Raw genomic sequence first — 21,528 nt, 5'->3', positions numbered from 1 at the left:
CTGTGTAGGTGCTATTATTATCTGCAAGTGACCTTCAGTGAGATTAACTAGCCTGCCTGCAGGTAGTAAGCAGCAGAAAAAGAGGTATTTGGATATGACTGTCTGTCTGACTCCAAACCCTGCACATGTACCCCACAAAATAATTTCGATAATCATAGAAGTTTTCATAGACTTGCTCATCCTTTTCTAATTAAACCTGCTTACCCTCAAGCACAACAGCCAATTGTATTGCACTTTGGAAGCTAATTATTGACATCACAACAGTAGTTTGCTACTGTTATCCACTGCAAATGTGTGATCTTTCAGCCAGTGATAACGGTTTAGTCGTGGGACAGCCTGGTAGACTGATTGGCATTTATAACATTGTTTCTGAGGATAATGCTTCTATGGATTAAACACATCGCGTCCTAAATATCTGATTATCGTTCTCCCTTTTTGTAAGATGTCATTTACTTTTCAAAAACGCATTGCCTATTAGTATAGTTGCACTTACTTAATCTAATTCATTTAAGTTTACCTTATGGTAGCATTTTCTCCTCCATCTAATCAGCTTCTTAGACTACGCTAGATTTCTAGCTGAAGCTGGATTTGGTAAAACATGGGAAGGAAAATTAAATGTTTATGGCACAAAAGAACTTACTTAGCATAATTACTTACATAACTCCCCCTCAATAGTTTTATTTCAAAACCCTGATTTGACAGCAGTTGTCATTAATCTTTGAGGCTCTCACCCCAATAAATCACAGACTAGTGGTAAAGTTAATCTCAATCTAAATCTTCTAAAATGCCACTGCCTTTTTCAGAATTCTTTTAGTTCTTGAAAAGAGCTGCTCAGAGTAAAAAAAATAATAATAAAAATAAATAAAATCTGAGACTGCCTCTGCATTTTTCTAGAGTCAGTGTGTAGAAAATAATAGAAGGGCAATTTTCAGAGTTAAGATTTCCTTTCTAAGTTTCAACATCATTGCTATTTCAAAGCATAAAATTCAAAGTTGATTCAGGGATAAATGAGGCAAGGAAAATATTTAAATTAATTTTTTTCCTCGAAATGTGTGATAGCTAAGTGCATGAGGTGGTGCACAATGTGATCTTCATGAGAATCATAGGAAAAGTGCTGTCAGAAACTCCAAATCGTCTTATTCTCATATGCAAACTATAGACCCCCCACCCCCTCGGCCTCACCTCTCTCCATCCTCCCGTTGCTATTTCACTCTTGCTGAGTACTGGCCTCCTTCTGGGTCTGCTAAGCTGTCCTGGGTTCACATCACAGCCCACTGGCCTTGGCAGAAGATGATGCTCAATATATACTTTATGAATGAATGAATGAATTTTTACACCATGGTTGTACTTATGAAAGAGCCGTATTATTTTGATACCAAATCCATTTGTTCACAATTGTGTCTAAATAATGTCAATGTTCTACTGAATCACTTTTGCTCTTCACTGTACCGTATGATCCAAATCCAGCTAGCTGACTACAAGTTCTGTTTTCCAGTCTTTAGTGCCACTACTTGCTCAAGTTTTAATCTAAACATCACCGCCTGCAGGTTAAAAATCTGTGAGTCCTGAGCTTTTAACCTCATTTCCATATCCTTTCTTAAGGTATCACTGCCTTTATCATACACTTGGTTCAACATCCCAGTGGTTTACTTGCACTCTATTTGCGGAAACTTTCAGGTGCATCTTGGGATTATTTATACCTTTTGTGTGCAGAAAGGCTTTGGATAAGATATTCCCTTTTATGACTTCCTGGAAGAACACAGAGGCAACCACAAGCCAGTTGGAACATACAGAGGAATGAGGATCTAATATTCTTGCAGGAGGATTTTCTTATTTGCAGATCACAGGGGGTAAACTAGAAAGGCCTTTTAGAAGCACATAAAAAAAGTGGTGGGGAAATTTTCAGTTTTCCTTCATGTTCTAATTAAACAAAGAGTGTTTGTTCTCAGGGCTCTTCTTTGTGATTGCCATTCTTGTTAGTGAACTGGCAGTAGACCTATTTATGCTGTGTAAAAGTCTCAAATTGAGAGGCAAGTGCAGGGGAGGAGTCAAAGCTGAGAGGTGTGTGCTGTTTCCTTAACATAACCATGGGAAGTGAGAAGATCAGCAGAGCTCCTTGGCTGGTGAAGATAAACACATGGTAGTGAGAAATCAGTGCAGGGGAGGATGGGCTAAAACAGCTGAAAAATAGTGACCTCAGTGGTGAGGCTTCGATAGATATTTGAATGCCTATAAATTCTTTTTAAATATATATTTTAATGGTCAGAATAACTACATTACCACATGGAAGAGTGATCTTTTTTCCTTTTATAAAATAAGAAAGGCAGGACACCTGTGTTTTTTACTTTATAAGAAATTTAAATTTCAAAAGTAATAATGCTCAATGTAGCAAGTAAAACAATACAGAGATATTTAAAAAATACATTTTTATAATAAAATAAATAAAATATATTACAGATATGTATAGACCTCTCATTCTCACCAAGATAACACACACCTGTAAGAAATGTATCTCATACATATGTATATGTGTGTGAGGGGGTCTGTTTTTCCAGTTTAAGAAAAAAAAAACATTAATCTGTAATTTGATTTTTCCCCTTAACAATGTACCATGAGCACATACATTGGCTCCAAGATCAATAATATAATTTGTTCTTTTTAATGTTTTCATATTCCTCCACAGTATAGTTATAGTTTATTCACCCTATTGCTGAACATTCAAGATGCTCCCAGTGTTCTGCCTCTGTAAATAGTGTTGCACTAAACATTCTAGCACATGTAGCTTAGTTTCTGGTATTTTTATTTCAACAGTATAGATCTCTAAAACAGATTATTGGAACTGAAAAGGTATCCATTTTACTATGCTTTTACTATTACTACACTAGTTTCCCCGAGTGAAACTAAAAGCCATATAAGGGTCATGGCCTTTAAAGCACCAATATATGTCAACTTAGAGGATCAAGATTGTAATATGAGAGCACTAAAAGTTCATTTCAGAATCATATCCTAACAGGCATGTTCACTAAATCTTTTATGTTGAAGATGTTTGCTTGCTTTTCATGTAGAATAAAAATATTTCTTAAAAACCAAAGCATCTTAAGCCACATTGACTAAAATTCCTCAAAGTGAAAGGTTGGAGTATATTTCTCCCTGGCTAATCCGTATCTGCACACACCAAAAATTCCATGAACTCTAAAGGCCATTCCTGTTATAGAATCAATTGCTGATTAATTTAAAAAATGTATGAGCAACTGAGAACTGATGTGTTAGGAAGAACAAAAATGTTCATGTTGGACTAGAAATACTGGACTGTACTTCCAAAGCATGCAATGGTGCTAGCGTGACAAAGGGCCAGTTGCATCCTCACTTATTTCTATCTTATTTGCTGGACAGTGGCCTTAGTAACTGAAGAGCCAGGTCTTCCACATGCCATCTGGATGAGGCAGGAATGGGGCCCACAATCCAAACATAAGGATAGGAGCACCCCAGGTCTACAACTGTATTCTTTCTGGCATGGGGTGTTTATTGCAAACCACCTCTTTTAAATTATACATTTCACCACATTGTTTGGTTTGGGACTTTGGAGTGACAGGCTGGACTCTATTAGTCTATAATTTGAGAGCATATATATTCTATATTACCATTAACTAATCTGGCTATACCATCCAACACACTCTAAGACGCAAGCAACTGAGCACAGGGTTCCCTGCCTTAAAAAAAGAAAAAAAAAGTTATATTCAACATAAATTAAGGGAAAATTGTTCACATTACCTACCAAAGCATTCTTTGTTTTAGAAAGCCACTCATTGCAGGATTACAAGAAATGTGTGTACCACTGGTGCACTGAAAATGGCATTCAACCAACCAAAATTCAACTCATATTTTTCAAGAACACATTTATTAAGTAAAATAAACATGAGTCCAATTTTGGACCCAACTTACTGGCCCAGATGGTCTGTGTCCTTTCCTTCGGAACAAAAAAGTAGGCAAGCAATTCCTAGCTGCCTGTGGAGAACAGGCTATTTTACCGCCTCTCCAGGGGTGCTTAAAAGTAACCTGCTAAAAATAGCCCCTCAACTCTTACATCAGTGTCCTCAACTGAAGGGCCAAGAGAAACTATAAGTTACCTGAAATATGTCCCCTGCATTCTAATTCCATAAGAATACTATTAGCTGAAAATCCCTAGTAATCCTCTTGACAATTCCAACATTAATAACCTATTTCTTTATTTACCATTTCCAAACTAGTAGGAAAGGCAGTGTGGTAAGTGGTGAGAATGCTGGCATATTGGAGACCTGGGGGATCAGGATTCTCATCCCCCAGTCAGCTACTCACTAGCTGAGGGAGTTATTTGTCTCTTTAAGTACAGACAGTCCCTGATTTACCATGGTTCGACTTAAGTTTTTCGATTGATGGTAGTGTGAAAGCTGTATGCATTCAGTAGAAACTGCACAGAATTCTGAATTTTGCTCTTTTCCTGGGTTAGTTGTGTGTTAGATTATTTTGCCTGGCTGTAGGCTAAAGCAGGTGTTCTGAGCACATTGAAGTTAAGCTAAGCCAAGCTATGATGTCCGGTATGTTAGGTAAGTTAAATGCATTCTCCACCTGTGATAGTCTCAGCTTACAATGAGTTTATTGAGACATGACCACACTGTAAGTAGAGGAAAACCTATATGAGATTCCTCAATTGTAGAAGGGAAATAATACTCAACTCAGATGGTGGCTCTCTGGGTTGGAAATCATGCTTTTCAGAGTTTTATCCAATAAAAATAATAAATGCACAAAGATATATGTAAGACAAGTTCATTGCAACATTTGTAATAACAACAATAAAAAGGAGACAACCTAAAAATAAGAGATTAATCAAAATAATCACAATGTATTAATTCAATGCTGTATATATCATGCAGCCATGAAAAGGGTGGATGGTAAGATGGCTTTGATGTAATAAGTGAAAAAAGCAAAAACATTATGCATAAATGACTATTGCTTTAGGCCCAAGAAAACCCCACTATGCCTTAGCCCGATTTTTATTACAATCACGTATGTTTTCAAATGCATAGACAGTATTTGCAGTGACAAGAAGCAATAAACATGTATCTATTCTGAAGAAAAAAGCATATTGCAAGTCTTTCCTCTACTATTCATTTTGGTATTGAGTACATCCATTTATAATAAACCTGTATTGGTTTTTATAATTAAAATTAAAGACAATAAAGAAAGCAATGAGAAATACTAATCAATTATGTCATGTAAAGCACTTGGCAGAATGCCTAGTGGACTTAGGTGAATGGTCATTATCATAGTTATTTCTGTCCAGAAGCAGTGGAACTCCTTAAGTAAAGCAAGTTTACATCAACCAGGCATGTTTGTGTATGAACTCGATTGGTTTTTTTAGTGGTTGATTACTGTCTTTACTGTCACGATACATATCATGGATGTATACATATGTCAGGACATCAAACTATGTTTTTATTATATGTCAATTATACCTCAACCAAATTGTTTTAAAAAAAAGTGGAGCTAAACGTTTCAACAGTAGTAATATGAAAGATGGCAGCATGAGATCAGAAAGAAAGGTTTCTAAGATCTTTATGTTATTCAGAAGATTTCTTTTATGTCATTCAAAAGATGTTACTATGAAGATATTTACAATAGGCTTTGCTATATCAAATATGGATTTAAATTTTTAAGTATAATTACTAAAAGAAAAGAAATAGATTACATAACTCCCAAAACACTAGAGGGGAGGAATTAAAATACAGAAACCTGGAAAAATCCAAAAGAAAGCAGGAGAGGAGAGAAACAGAATGGTAAATAGAGAATAAAAATACCCGTGATCAGTGTTGATTGTGTGAATTCACGTTAAAATGAAAAGACTCTCGTTAAGTAAGAAACAAAAAGATGGATCCATTTTTTAATCCATTCAGTCCCACAGGTGTAGGGTGTGTGTGTATACACACACACACACACACAGATAAAAGGCTCAGAGACTTCTCCCTAACTCAACTTCCTTTAACTGCTTCTCTGAAGCCTTGAAAGTAACTGAAGGAAAGTTCTTTATACCAAAAATAACAAAGGGAACTGACTTGGTGGGGAGGAAAGAGCGTCAGGGAAGTTGGAGACAGAAAGATCTGGCAAAGGGAAATGTGCTTCCCTGCTATAACCTCAGCAAAAAGGTAAATGAGGCTGTGTGCTATCCAGCTGGCCTGCAGCAAACAGTGCAGCCCCTCCTACCTAAAGCAAGGCCTCAGGGCAGGGTGGGGCTCGTGTCAGGGACCTCCGGCTCCTCTTCCCCAGAGGGGCTCTGAAGGTAAAGAAGAGGCCTTCCCTGCACAGTAGAGCTAGAACTCGACCGAGAAATGTGAAACTAAATTTAACCAGGCCAGACGGGACATTCATCCATTCTTTCATGAAATCTATGAAACTGGATAGATCGTTCTAATCAATCTTATCTGGAAAACAGATGGAAAATTCTTCCCAGAACTTAATTCTTTAGTCTTATTCCAAAAGGAGGCCACGTGGCTCCTCTGGGCTGTGTGCGTTTGGCAGGCCTCTCCCAGCCTCTATTGATTTCACACGTGTTGGGGTTGATGTGCCGGGAATTGTGGGCGAGACGCTAGGAGACTCTGAACAGTCCTGCAGTTCATTGCCTGTAAACAGCAGCTCCAAATGTTGTTCCCCGCCCAATTATCTAGGAATCTGTGATCCTGGACTCATCACTGGGATGCTAAAAAAGAAATTGCACCAGACTATGAATCAAAAGACAGGATTTCTCATATTAGCTCTGCCTTAATCGAGTTAGGGGGTAGTGAGTGAGTCCACCGCATTCCCATTATGAATCCTCCTTAATAATCAATAAGTGGGAATGGTAGTATCTGCAGATTTTTCTGGAAAGCAAGGGAAATAGTATAGGAAAAAAGTACTTTGAAAACCCACAATGTACTGTAGAAATGTGAAGTGTACTCATTTCTTGCACCTGTGAGACAATTTTAAGCCTTCGTAGTACCTTTGCCTGCATAACATCATCTTCTACAAAGGAGGCTGAGAATTTTAGTTGACACCTAGGATACGGCCCACCTGATATGCCCACTCTCCTCTCGCACACCTACGACAACAACCCCATCTGCCCATCCTACCTTTGGTACTTCCTTAATCTATTGGTCAAAGTTCATTGGTCCAAGGATGCATGTGATGCAGACTGGGCCAGTCATAGTACCTCTTTTGCTTTGGCCACATTGGAGTGTTTCAGGGGTAAACTCCTGATTCAGGCAGACAATTCCATCACCTAATAAGTCCCTTCCCCACGTTTTTCGGATGGCACCAGAACACCCTTCTTCCATGGCCACATCTTAAGATATAAAACCTAGAACCTATTAGCAGTCACTTTTTCTGCTTTGCCTACCGTGTTCTGGGAGCCAAGTGGAAGGAAAGGGCTGGGTCTTAAATTTAATTCTCTGAGTTCAGATATAATGTGCCCACCTTGAGCTGGGCCTCATCCAAAGCCCGGTGTCCCCCAGTCTAAACACCCTTATTTTTTCCTCTTGAGAGAGTAAGCTTCCAGTATCCTGGTATTGAATAAAGGAGGGGACAGGATCTGGGAACCTAACTGCTTTAGGAAGATTTTCAGCCAGTCTTCCCTATGTTAGTCTCAGCTTTACCTACAGTTTTAATGGTACCTGGTGCCACTAATTCCTGAGTCTTTGAAGGGTTCTCTAGTGTAAATCGGATTGATTTTCTGGTTTCCACTGTTGAATTAGTAGTCAACCATCTGCTTTCTAGCTTCCAAAATATTGTCATTGTGTCACTGTGGAAACGCCCTACCTGACACCTGATTGCAATTGCTCATTAAAGGTGCTTGGCATGGGAGTGACTTGTTTCACAGAAATAGGTAACTAATAAATATCTTTCTTATCTCTTCTAAAATTAATAACAAGCCTATAGATTTTCAGTCTGCTTTTCAATATCATATTGCTAATGTCATTAAGTATTCTTAAATATTCCACTGCCATCAAATATTCCTCCATTCCATCTCACCTACATCATATATTTTGTCTTAAAAGTAGGTATTTGAAAAACAATATCTCAACCCTAAAGGATGAATTCCCCTAGTGATGTTAATGTGGTGGTGGGAAAAAAAAAATGAGTGGAAAAGGCAAAACCAAAGTCTAGAAGTAAAATTAGATACAGAAATGAAAAGGCCTTCTCCACCTTTGCATCGTGTAGATAAGGCTGTCTCCTTCGAAAAGAATTCCATCCATTTCCTCATTCTTCTCTAGTGAATTTGCTTTCCTACCAACATTAGCAAAGAAAATAAATGTAATTTATCTTTTGTTTGTCCTGGCTCCTGATAGAGCACCTGGCACTTCCGAGGTTCACTGTCAGTGCTTTTGCTTTGGTAGATGGAGATTGTGAGTTGATTCAATGTATTATTTTTCTATTTGGGTTACTTATTAATATATTATTAATGTATTAATGCAATCTAGTTATTAACAGTATTAATGTAATCTAGTTATTAACACAGTATTAATGTATGGTATAATGTATTAATGTAGAAACAGTACATTAATGGTTATATTTAAGTATAAATGCATTGAAATAATTTAATGATTAATACATATTTATTATAAATCATGATTTAAGAATAATAATTTAATGTAATGCATTGTGAATACATTATAAATACATTGTAGTGATTTCATTGTAAGCATATGATATTTTAGGTGCACATACCAATCATTCCTTATAAAGTTACAAAGTGCTTTCTATGGGAAAAATGGAAAGTCAATTCAGAGGGCCAAGAACGTTCTTAAAAGCAATTTTTTGGAGCAATTCTAATTTGTATATCATGCAGCAGTTGGTCATTATTTATATGTTAAATGTCTTTAACTTTTATTTTGATTTTAGAATTTTCCAACTGCTTTAAATCTCACCCTATAACCAAAACTTCATGGAATCGGAAATGAACCCAAAATATGATCGTTCAGTTGGCTGCGACTCATTGCCAGGACTTCAGAAGCCTTTGTTTCCAGGTCCCTGCCATTGGCGGGGCCTTGAGAACCTACAATGTCTTTTAGTTTTATCCACTCCATCAGTTCTATTTTTGTGTCTCCATACTTAGCACACAGAGCTATCTTTATCCCTCCAGCTGACTGGCATGAGAGTCCCTAGGGCATAGTAGTTACACAGGATTATTGAAGCATACTTCCTACCCTTCAAATAAGACAATGCAGAATGCAGAAGAGACATCAGAAACGGTCACAATGGTAGAAGGAGAGTGTGTGTGTGTGTGTGTGTATGTGTGTGTGTGTGTGAATTGCTAAAGATTTCTTTCTTTGTACTAAGTTCTATGCACTATTAAGAGCACAGTATCTATAATGTTTCCTAGAAGTTCATTTTAGGCTATGTATTATAATCTGTTCCCATGCCTAAATTCACTTGGAAACATCAAGATAAAATAAAGTTTCTTATAATCATATAATCCAGATTTCAAAAATTGAGAGTTTTTTATAAACCTCTATTACCTTTATCCTCAATTCAGGAATCCATAGTTACGCAGCATTCCAGTTGATCCAACGAACAATCGGATTGTTCTAAGAGGCCAAAATTCAAAACTGTCAATCCTTTGCTTGCTTTTCAGCAGTTCAGTTGGAGTTGACAGCTGTAAGCGTGGCCTGCTGAATGCATCAGAATGGGGAAGACTGTTGAGTTCTCACCGTCCAAGCTTCACATGCTCTTTCTGTACTGGTGGGAGCAGTGCAGCTCTTCTGCTGGGGTTTGCGCTGCCCAGTACACTAGACACTGGGCATCTGAAGCTACTGAGCACGAGGAACAAGGCTCATCTGAACTGAGATATGCAACAAGCATAAACTACACATGGGATTTCAAAGTCTCAGCACCCAAAATGAAGAAGGTAAGGGATCTCATTAATAATCTTTTATATTGATTGCATTTTGAAATGATAATGTCTCAGCTGTATTGAGTTCAATAGATGAGATTTTTTTAAATTAATTTGTACCTGTTTCTCTTTACTTTCCTAATAGGCCACTAGAAAATATAAAATGACATTTGTGGCTCACATATATGACTCACTTTATATTTCTAGTGGACAGCACTGGTCTAGAGGCTGCCATAATAAATCACATGACCAGTCATTGGTCTTTTAAGATTGGAAATGAGAGCTGCTGCAGAATTTTACTCTAAATCAGGCTAATCAGAAGAAAATATGACCAGGAGTAAAGGTTAGAGCAGCCCCGGCTGGTTTAGTTTCCCATCCAAAGCATTGTAATAGTACCCAACAGGACTGTGAGGTCATGTCTATGGACACTGGTAGAGATAAATGTCACGCAGTGTATGTAATACCTGCCTTACTTAGCTCTTTCCCAGTTGATAACACATCCTTCATTTTCATCTTAGCTGTTATTAACTGTACTTATTTCACAGCATGGAAACAGGAGAGTGAATCATGAATTCACTTGTTTTGACTTTTTGTTGTTTGTTTCCCCCAACCATTGCTGCTAAAATGAAGATGAGGAATCTTTTCATAGAAAATAGAACCATGAATTTGATTTTTAAAAATGTAATGGAAAATAAAAACTTCTAAGATTCTATGTAGGAGCAACAGGTAACTAGTTGTTATTACAGGAGCATCATTACTGGACACGCGCACAGGGAGTTCACACTGACCCTGAATAATATACATGAAAAATTCAGTCCCAAATTCCTGATGTGGGATTACCAGATTACTGAATTAAAAACACATTGGGGGTCATTGCTGCCAGCAAAGAGTTGTATAACTGCTGGTAAAAACAATAGTGATTTCAGGAGTAGATTGAAAACAAAACAATAATATCTTTGTAATGTTCTGAAAGCGTTGCATGAATAGAACCAAGACAGGCCCCACTGCATTTCCCAGCCTGATTTGCTGACCATCTTGTCTGCCCATAATTGTTTTCTGCCATTCATTTCCTCCAATTGTCAATTATTACTAAAACAATTATGAAAAAAAAACCAAGTATCCGTCTTTGTTTCCTGTTGCTGATGAATACAGTGAAGTCATAGACCAGACTAGTGCATCATAATCTTTTCCATTACAATGAATTATGCTGTCACAAACAGGATACAGCTCTTTACAGGGCAGAGAAGCCTAAATGGGGCTGAATTAGCACAAACCTGACTGTCAGCCATGGCAGCAGGGAATTAGAGCACTGGGACTTATTTCTCCACTTTTTCAAAACATACTGATTTTTGTGCCTCATTTGAAAAGTAGTACATGCTTATCCTGGAGACAAAGTAGAAAATAAAAATCACCATTACCTCAACAACCAGAGAGTCTTATTATTAACATTTTGGTGTATGAATTTTTAAGTCTTAACTCTTTTTCGTATATACATTTATGATTTTTAAGAAAATGGGATCATTCCATGTATATAATTTTTGCCTTCTCTTTTTCACTTAACACTCAACTATGAAGTGTTTCTGATGCCATTAAATATTTTGAAGTAATTTAGTGGCTATATGAAATTCCATATTGAGGAATATTATTTAGCAATTCCCTTGTTTTGTATATTTGTCCAAAATTTGTCTGTTTCAAATAAGTTTTCTTTTACATACATTTTTGTCTCAATCTATGAATGTTTCCTTGGGATACATTCCTAAAAGATAGACTGTTTACTTTTCACTAAAGAATATATTGGATACTTTGAAATAAAATAAAATATTTAGAGTAAAAGATCTAGGAAACTTTTGTCACAGTTAAGGCACAGATGTGCATTAAAAATTTAATAACCAAACTTAATATACATACCTTTCCTAACAGGATACACAAATGAAATACTTTCAATAATTACAAAGTTTAAGGTAAATCTAAAATGGGTCTATCCAAAATGCCCTTCAGGCCAGCCAGCTGTAAGGGTGTAAATGATTCCATGATGTCCTTTCCAGAATCTCCTAGCACAGCTAGCTTCTAAACCTTTTAGGAGCCCACAGATGATTCTGCTGTGATTCTGTGACCTCTTGGTTTCCCAAGGAGCTTGCTTCTAGGCTGCCTGAGCTGTCCTTGACCTAGGCTGGGCATTGTTACCTGATTCTGCCACTAGAGGGCAGCCAGGGACAGGGAGAGGAGTTCACACTCTTGGTCCTGTTTTCAGCATAGTCTTTACTTCATGAGGTAAATGAGGAGAAATCTTAAAATGAGGCGCTAGAGGAAAAAGACAATTTAGGTAATAAATATTAAAATAAAGAGGTGTCTTCACCTCTGTGAGCCTCGGTTTTCTCATATATTCAGTAGGGCTGGCCATGGAACCTGCCCGTAGGTGGTTGTGAATAAGATAATGGATGTAAAAAGCTTAGCATATAGAAAATGCCCCATCAGTAGTGGGTGTTATCATTATTTCCGGCCCTTACCTTCCTCCTAAGCTATTTCTCATTTCCAGCTGCCCACTCACTATTTCCACCCAATTATCCCATCATTGCCTCAAATTGAATGTGTCTGAAACCAAAATCCTTGCCCCTCAACTCCCTGACCTACTGCTATATCTTGAACTGTTTCTTCGAACAGACCATGAAACATGACATCCTCTCTAACATGTCCTCTCCTCCTAAAACCATATCCAATTAGTTTGCAAAATGTGGATTTGTTCTCTAACCTGTCTTCGGCTAGTTGGTTTCTTTCTGTTGTCACCAGCACCCAGGCCTTGGAAGGTCCTGCCTTGAATGGGCAGATCTTATTGATGTCATTTCCCTTTCCAAAATCCTCAGTGGCTCCCCAGTGTCTAAAAATTAGATTCTAAATTCCTTGGTCTGGCATTACTGTCCCTCTGCCATCTGACCCCAGCCTCCTCCAGATGCTTCTCTCTTGCTCCATGTGTGCATTGCCCCTGCTCCTGTCAAGCTGTCCTGTCCAGCCACAGTTCCCTGGTAGGACTGCCAGATGTAGGAAATAAAAAACACAGGACACCCAGTTAAACATAAGTCAGAGAAACAACAAATATATTTTGTATAAGTATGTCCCATGCAATAGGTCTCATACACACATGTGCAATAGGACATCCTCTTTCAGAACGAGTATATGTTATCTGGAATTCACATGGAAGTGGAAGCCTGCATTTCATCTGGCAACCCAGGTACATTCCTATCTGCCTGTGCACACAGCTCCATTCTCGTCTTGGAAGTTCTTATCTCTTGCTATATCCATCAGATCTCCTTCTACCCTTCCTTCAAGGCTTAGCTCAAACCTCATCCCTCTGTGAAGCCTGCCTGGATGATGCCTTCCTTATCTGCACTCATCTACATCATTCATTTGGTTCCATACGTAGGTTGCCTTGTATCCCCCTATAGTTCTCTCCATGTAAATGTTGAGTTTATCAAAGGCAGAGGTTGTATTGTAAGTAGGAGAACTTAATAAATCTACTTCAGTGGTGGTGCTGCTGACCTGTAATAAAGGATGTGAAGGAATGAGAGTGTAGGAGAAAAAGAACCTGCAGAGGCTACTCATCTGGATTTAAGGTGCTCATAGACCCATGAAAGTCAATATGCAGCTCCCCCCCACCCACAGCATCAGTCCAGGTGGGTACGGCTGCCTGACCTTGGCACACTTCTCCCAACGCACCTCCCTCAGCACCTCCAAGTTGTGTATTACATTTGGTGACATCTAAATTTCTGAACATTCCACACTGTCTCTTCAGTAATCTGATTTCACTTATATTCAAAGGTGAGGGTCAAGGGTGACTATACAGTGTAACCTGTAAACATAAGTGGTTGTAGGAGCTATACTGGAAACCAGGAAATAAATTTCTGTTTAATTAATTGAGGAGCTTAAAAAATGACAATTTTTCCTTTTCAAAAAATCAGGCAACTCTAATAACTTAAAATATTCTCTGTGGCTTAAGAATACATCAAGAAAGCTGTGAAACTATTAGGCCATTCCCAAGAACTCTGTTTTAAGTAAGTGGTATTTCATGAATACATTTATAAGCATCTGTGGGCATCCAGAAATGAATGACGAACAGGACTTTTAAAAGTGAAAAAATATATATTCTTAGAATAAAATACGTAACTCGTAATTGTTTCTATTATTTAAGCCTGTAATAGTGTTTAAAACATTTTTATTCTCATGATGTAAACACGCAAATGCGTCAAATGAGAAATGTTATTTTGAAACTATAAAAGGAAAAAAAATTCAAGATCAACAGAAATCAGGATCAACTGTACACAACATCTCTAGCGCTAGACCCACGTGGAGCAGCAATTAATTAGACTACCTTAGATTTCACTTTGTGGAAATAATAAAATGGATTCAGAATTGACTTTGCCGCACTGGAGCGTCCTGGAGACAAGGGCTAAGAGTCTGTTTTGTTTCTTCAGACCCATCATATTTGTCCAGATTTTGTTTCCCTCTTTTTTTAACAACCTAAATTCAGCTAAGAAATACTGCTCTTTCTATTCAAGAATATTATACTCTGCTGTTTCCATGGAATGAATTATAATTTTCTAATCAGAAGAAAATAACCCTTAAATTCTTCCAGGAAAGAGAACAGCCAGTGAGAGCCACACTGAGACAGAACTGAGAGTGGCCTCCTGTGTTCGCTGCAGTCTGGCCAGCTCAGCTTTTCCAGCTTCCAGCTCTGCTATCTTCTTACGACAGATTCTAAACATACCAATCTCAAACTGGGATAAGCCAAAATAACAGCAACACATCTCCTCCTGCTCTTCCTCTTCAATAAACCACCAGAACCTCATTCCTTTGACATCGTGGTGACATTACTCAAGTTTCTCTAGGACACAAATGTGGTATTATCGGCAATAGAGGCAAACATGGTGCATCATCTAAACAAACGCACTTGTCTGATGGCAAGGAATGTTAAATGAAGTTGGAATGTCCCTCGGAGCTTTCCAAGCTTTTGTGGGCAGCATCAGCTGCTCTTGGATTTTATCCATTCCCTTTCGACCTTTCCACTTCCAACCCAGGGACATTTTTTCAGATCACTCAGAAAATGTATGTTGAATGACTGTTTTGAAATAATAAGTTAAATGCAAATAATGATTGTGAACAGTTTCTGTCACTGGAGTTGCTAAATACTGTTTTTTGTGCTTCTAGAAGGTTTTCCTTAGTCTGAAAATAAATGTTCAGGAGAAGCTTATCATTAAAAAATTTAATCTTCACTTAATTTTATACAAAATTTAAATTTTAGTTAAAATAACTTTTCTAAAATAGACCTTTGCTTGAGGGCCTGCTTATAAAATATATTCTAAACCAGTATTGATTAAAAAAAGTAAATGAATTCTTAATCAGTACTTTGCAAAGGGTAGAAAAACAGACAAATATCAAGAAATTATCTTTCAGAAAGGACCTTCTATGAAATTATGTAAACTATTTAATTTCCTGGTGATAATGAAGCCAAAGAAAACTTAGTGGAGATAAAGCTATCTTAAGAAAATCACTAGCTAAAAAATATGTATTATTGTTAAAAACCAAAGATGTCATATCACTGAGGCTGATTTCTACGTTTCTTCAGAGATATAAGTAAAGCTTTTGAGCCCTGCATGAGGATCTGCCCTCCAGTTATATACACCATGTCTGTGGCTGATACCCACAGTGCGTGATGTGCATGTATACGCAACAATGGATGGTCTGGAAAAGGGCACTTACCTTAACTCACAGACATGGGATCATTTCAAGCTCATCCTTCTGTGGAAGACTCTCTCGTTCCGCTTCACTGACTCCTGCCCAGCTTCTCTTCCACGTGTCTAAACACCCAGAGATTCCTGTTTTCTCTTCCAACCTGCTGCATTCACCTCCATTGCCCAAATCCAGTTCAGAAGTGGGGAGAGGGGAAAAAATTGAATTTGCAAGCTGTTTACGCCTCACGACAACAGTGAAGCTGCTAAGCTTTGAGCTCAATGAATTAGAGGTTGTTTGGCTAAATGGCAGGCAGACTTCCTCCTATTCTTTCTGAACTTAGTTTTCCTGCCTCCAGCGGAGCTTTTTCCTTTCCTGGGCTATAAATAGGCTGGTCGCAAGAGTACAGAGGAAAGAAGAAGGCAGGAAATGCATTTGATTTCAAAAAGCAGTCTTAGGTGTGTGTGTGTTTCAAATGAACACCAATAAACAAGTTAAGGAAAATTCAACTTTGGTGTGTGTACCATTGCCAACATTTTCTTTAATTTCCTGTAACCTCGGTTTGGCTATATGTTGTCATTTCCCATAAGCAAAGCTTGGGTTTGGAGATGTCTCATTTTGTATATAAACCATAAACAAACCTACATCTAAGCCTTCATTTTTCAAAGGAGTGCCATAAGAATCAAATTTCCAGGGGGAAATGAGGAAGGGGGTGGACAAGGGGGGTTACCATAATTGTTTCTTTTCATTCAAAAGGAGGTGAAGCAGTACTTTTCAAGGCAAGGTTCAACAAAAGGAAAATGTCAGGTGAACAAGAAAAGCAGATATTTTTGCTTGAAAGAATGTATAATGTTGAATTTATAAACCGTCTATCATTTATCAACCAGCCATTTGTACTAAATTAATAGATTGTCCATAGTCTTACTACTCAAAGTTGTTTAACTTTTCTCATAATTATATGCAACAACAACAACAAAAAATAAAAGCTAGGTGTCATTTTTTACATGTCAGATTGATCAGAATTTCAGATTTTTGTGATACCATTGAAGTATGGTGAAATCAGCATCCATAGAATAGTAGATGGAAGTGTGAACTGGCATAAACTGTTGATACAGGGCACTTCTTGACTTCTTTCAAAATGTTAAGTGAACATTCTCTAACAAGATACTTAAATATGGTTGATTCTGCAAAGTGGGAGTGGAGATCTGGAATGGGGGACAGTTTCGTTTCTGATATACGTATTTTGTGCTCTTTTATCTTTTATACTGTGTATGCCATGCTTTAAAAACTTATTAATTTTAAAGATAGAATTTTAAAAACTTATTACTTAGAGTCCTTCATAGGATTCCATTAGTTATCTGTTTATTTTCTATCATCTACCTGTTGATCACTCTACACTTAACTGTCTCAACCAGCTTCTCTTTACACTGAGGTAACACTTTGAGAAGCAATACTGGGATATTTAGAGAATCTCTGGACAGGAGGGGCTACTCAGGGCGCCGTCCACAGACCAATAGCATCAGTAGCACTTTGATCAGCATCTCCAGGGCAGGGGCCCAGGAATCTGTATTTTCACTCCAGGTGGTTCTGATACTCATTAAAGTATGAGAAGCACCAGTCTATCGGATTCTTTTGTTTCTTTGTTTATTAATATTCAACCCTCTAAAAAGAGTCTGAGCATACAGCAAGGTGACTAGAGTTAATAATACTATATTGCATATTTGAAAGTTGTTGAGTAAGTAAATCTCAAAAGGTCTCATCACCAGAAAGAAAAATTTGTATAACTATGAATGATGGCAGGTGTTAACTAGATTCATTGTGTTGATTTCACAATATGTACAAATATCAAATAATTATGTTGGACACCTGAAACTAATATAATGTTATATGTTAATTATACCTCAAATAAATAAACAATTAAAAATTTGAGACACTGATTTTATGCAAGAATAAGGATATTTTTAAAACACTTTTGTTTGTATATATATTTTTTACTGAAGTATAGTCAGTTTACAATGTTGTGTCAATTTCTGGTGTACAGCACAATGCTTCAGTCATACATGAACATATATATATTCATTTTCATATTCTTTTTCACCTTAAGTTACTACAAGATATTGAATATAGTTCCCTGTGCTATACAGTATAATCTTGTTGTTAAACACTTTTAATGCCACTGACTACTATTTAGAAGGCTAGAGGAGTTCTTACACATAAAAGTTAAAAAGCCACACTAACTTCCCAATTACTTTGGAGGAGCTACCAAAGTAACTGCAAGGCAAAAGCAGTAGAAAGAGCAAATGATGGAGAGACGAAAGCACTCTCTCATTTGGGGGTAGTCATGATAAAAAACATACATTCAAAGCAGGCTTTACTAACAGCTATGTTGGAAAATTATAAGTTGCCTGAAATAAGACAAAACCAAAGAAAATATGAAGAAATTTAAGTCTCTAAACAGAAACAAAATGTTCCACTCCCCATTTTTGTTTAATGATTTGATTTCAGTTTTCTGGCCCAGCACCTCTTGTCCATTCACAGCCTTAATGCAAAGCCCTGCAGATGAGAAACAATGAGTTGAACAATGAGCTCAGCCAGAGCTGGTGAGGGAAAAGCGGGAGTGTCTGCCTCCCCCAGCACAGATGGGGAGGAAAAGAGTCCTTTAGAAAAACAAAAAGAGAGAGAGAAAAAGGAGTGAATGACCTCGTTGTAACAGCAGAAAGGAAGAAGGAAGTCCATGGTGGTCGGGCTGTAACAGCTGCAGTGTATTCAGGTGGCTACAAGGTACACGAGTTGACTTTGGCAAGAAAATGACTGGCAACCAGGTAGTATGTTTCTAGGAGCAAAGCATCCTCCCACATGAGAAGAATGAGCTCTTCTGAGAAACTCCAGGTCCACTTACCAGGCTTTCATTGTTCTCTGAAAACTTTCCTTCTCTTTTTGTGGGGAATTATTTTACTTCTCAAAAAGAGCAACTTCACACCCTCCCGACATAGCCCGTCTCTAGAACTGAAGCTTTAAAACATTTTTGGAAACAGAAAGGCTCTGTACTCTTAATCTAAAATTAACGATAGACTCTCTTAAAAGGCATTAGGGGGAAAAAGTCAAAGGCCTCACGAGGAAAGGTATGTGCAAATTTCTTCAGCTATTTTGGTTCTGCAAGTGGAGGAAAACACATTTTTTATTTCAGTCACCTACAAAGAATTTCAATGAATACAGTATAAAGGAAACCCAAGCAGAAGTCCTCAAGGAAAATGCAAAAAAGTCTGTGTATTATTTCTCAAATGACCCCGATGCACAGCATGTATCTGAGCCTGTATGCCTTGTAAGTATTTTAAATAATAACCTTTGTTCACAAAGTGCAGAAGTTCTAGGTGTTACCAAAGTGTGGGGAAACTGTTCCTTTGACTTGAATGGTTGTATCATACTAATAAACATAAATCAGACCTGTTGGAATGTCTAATCCAAAGGACACAGGTAAAGGATGGGTCTCTAAATTTTAGCAGCAACATTGAAAAGATGGTTGCAAGTTAGGAAGGAATTCCACGTTGTAAGATAAAATATAAAAGTTAACAACTCTTTAAAGGAACTAGAAGACTTAGTGGGATAAGAGTGAAACTTCTCCATTAATTTTAGTGAAATCACATTGTGTTCATAAGTAGCTTATTTGTACTTGGCCTAACTGTCAGTAAACAAGAAAAAGTTACTTTGCAGAATTGCAATAATCTTGGCACAGATGAAACAGTTCACCATATCTCCCAGCAGAAGCCCAGCCTTGGTTAAAATTCAGTGGGAAAATCAAAACCAGACTGCCCTCCCTGGATTTGGCTATGGCCTTGATTGGTATTCTGTCACTTTGTCATGTACCTAAAATAAAATAGTGCTAGTTTCCAGGTAATGATGATTAAAAAAAATAATAATCTTGAGATTCTCTAGTAATAAATGCCTAGAGTTTATCAGTTTCGTCAAGACTAAAATCTGATGTCATAATAACTGACGGAAATTCTAATTGATGTTGTGGTAAAAGTTTTTCTATTAATTTTGAAACATACACACTTTTCATTGTTTTTGTCAGTTGTGTGTTCTTTTGGGGAAAAACCTTTGGACTCAACCTAAAGTGGTTCATGAAGCTAATCACTGATGGAGGCAGGAAGAAGCAAAACCATCACTGGGAGGAAAATATGCAGAAAAAACAGATCATTATAGGGACCATTCAAGGCACACTTCTGAAGACAGGAAGATTGCCATGGGCTCCAAGAGCACTGGTGTCCAAACAGTACCTTATTTTTGTGCAGCATTTGGAAAGAGGAAGAGAAGGAAGTAGGAAAAAAAACATGGCAGTGAAATTGACTAACCTATCAAAGATTGAAATGTGTTGCTTTGGCAGACACTCTGTTCTGGTTGAGGCCAAGTGGTAGGCTGGTTGCTAATTTAATAGTTCATACAGTTTCCTTGCTTGCACAGTAGATTAGTTTGAATTCATAATAGAGTCAATACACTCTGTAATCCCCAGAAACATATGATTATACAATTAATGAAAAAAATATAAACTGAGTTTATATTGATGTTGTCAAGGTGAACACAATCACAAGCTTTAGAATTCTTACATAAAGTTTGGGGTGCAAATTCATCCCAATTAGATGCAGCAAGTTAAAATAACTGAGTCTTCTGGTTGTATCCAATATGACCAAAATACTCTCTCCCTTGCTGGCTTGAAGAACCAACTGCCATGGCGTGAGCTGCCTCTGGAGAGCACATGGCAGGGTACTGAGGGCAGCCTCCTTCCAACAGCAAGCAAGAAACTAACGCCTTCAAGCCGTCAGCCTGCAAAGAACTGGATGCTGCCAACAACACATGAGCTGGAAGCAACTCCTTCCCCAGTAAAGCCTCAGATGAGATGAAAGCCCCAGCTGATAACTTGATTGCATCTTTGTAAGACTGAATCAGTGGATCCAGCTAAGCTGTGTCTGGCCAGGCAGGCTATAGGAGAGTCTCCTATCATGATGGTTAACAGCTATGGGTAAGGTCATCATATACACATAACCATGTATATCCTGTCACCTTTGCTGCATTCTGTTAGTTAGAAGCAAATTGTAGGTCCTGCCCATTCTCAGGGGAGGGGGACAGAAGGGTGTGAATACCAAGAGGCAGGGGATCATGGGGGCCACCCTAGGGTCTATCTGTGACAATGGGTAACCAACCTAGAAGGAAGAAACAAGTACCCATAATACCAGGTGGATTTCTAAAGGATGGCTAGGACAGTGTTATCCACAAGCAGAATAGACAAAACAACTTCTTAAATTTTCCTCCTTCAAAGCAGTGGGAAGTGTACTGCCTTTCAAGGGAGAAGTAAGTCATCTTTCTACCATCATACACTCTTGGGCAACTCAGTGACCTCAAAGCGCTCATGCTCCATCTCTGAGGTCCTTTCAGTTCTAAGCTTCTGTGACTTTGGACCTGCCTTTTCAAGGCTCTCAAGACATTTTGGAGTGCCACAAATCCTGGTTGTATTCTTGCAACTACAACTCATTTGCTGACTATTGTGTTACTTTTGACACCTTAATACAGGTGGAAAGAGAAAATATATAATAGATTAGTCCCTTAGAAAAGTTAAAAGCCAGATCATTTGGGTGTTATTATTTGATCCAATTTTTTATTTTCCATTTGAATGTTCATATTTCTAAAGCATGATGTCATTCTAAAAATACATGGAGATAAAACTATTATGCAATTTACTTTATACAGTCAAATTTGGGGCTAAAAACTGTTCTCTGTGGGGAACAAGTTACATTTCACATTACACCCAAGTAATATTGAGTGTATCAAGAAATTACTTTGGTAGTATAAATTCATAGAATCTCAGGGTTAGATAGAGCCATCATAGACATTTATCTAACCATCCATCTAATGGG

The 21,528-nt window shown here is 37.7% G+C and overlaps 1 protein-coding gene across 6 annotated transcripts in view; it reads right to left on the bottom strand.

The window, feature by feature from the left end:
* RASGRP3 (RAS guanyl releasing protein 3) overlaps nt 1-15,932 on the bottom strand; it is a 97,558-nt gene extending 81,626 nt beyond the window's left edge. For 3 of the 6 annotated variants that reach the window (XM_014565772.2, XM_032497328.1, XM_014565773.2), the window contains exon 1: nt 15,650-15,929. The gene's annotated coding sequence lies outside the window, so the exon portion shown is untranslated. Of the gene's footprint in view, nt 1-9,524; nt 9,678-15,649 lie in introns of all 6 variants that reach the window. The other 3 variants (XM_032497329.1, XM_032497333.1, XM_032497332.1) reach the window with 3 other exon arrangements.
* Nucleotides 15,933-21,528: the final 5,596 nt, after the last annotated feature.

The sequence above is a fragment of the Camelus ferus genome, chromosome 15 (assembly GCF_009834535.1).
Source record: "Camelus ferus isolate YT-003-E chromosome 15, BCGSAC_Cfer_1.0, whole genome shotgun sequence".
In the NCBI taxonomy this organism is placed as follows: domain Eukaryota; kingdom Metazoa; phylum Chordata; class Mammalia; order Artiodactyla; family Camelidae; genus Camelus; species Camelus ferus.
The sequence above is the reverse complement of the archived record's forward strand: the minus strand, read 5'-3'. Positions and strand labels throughout refer to the sequence as shown.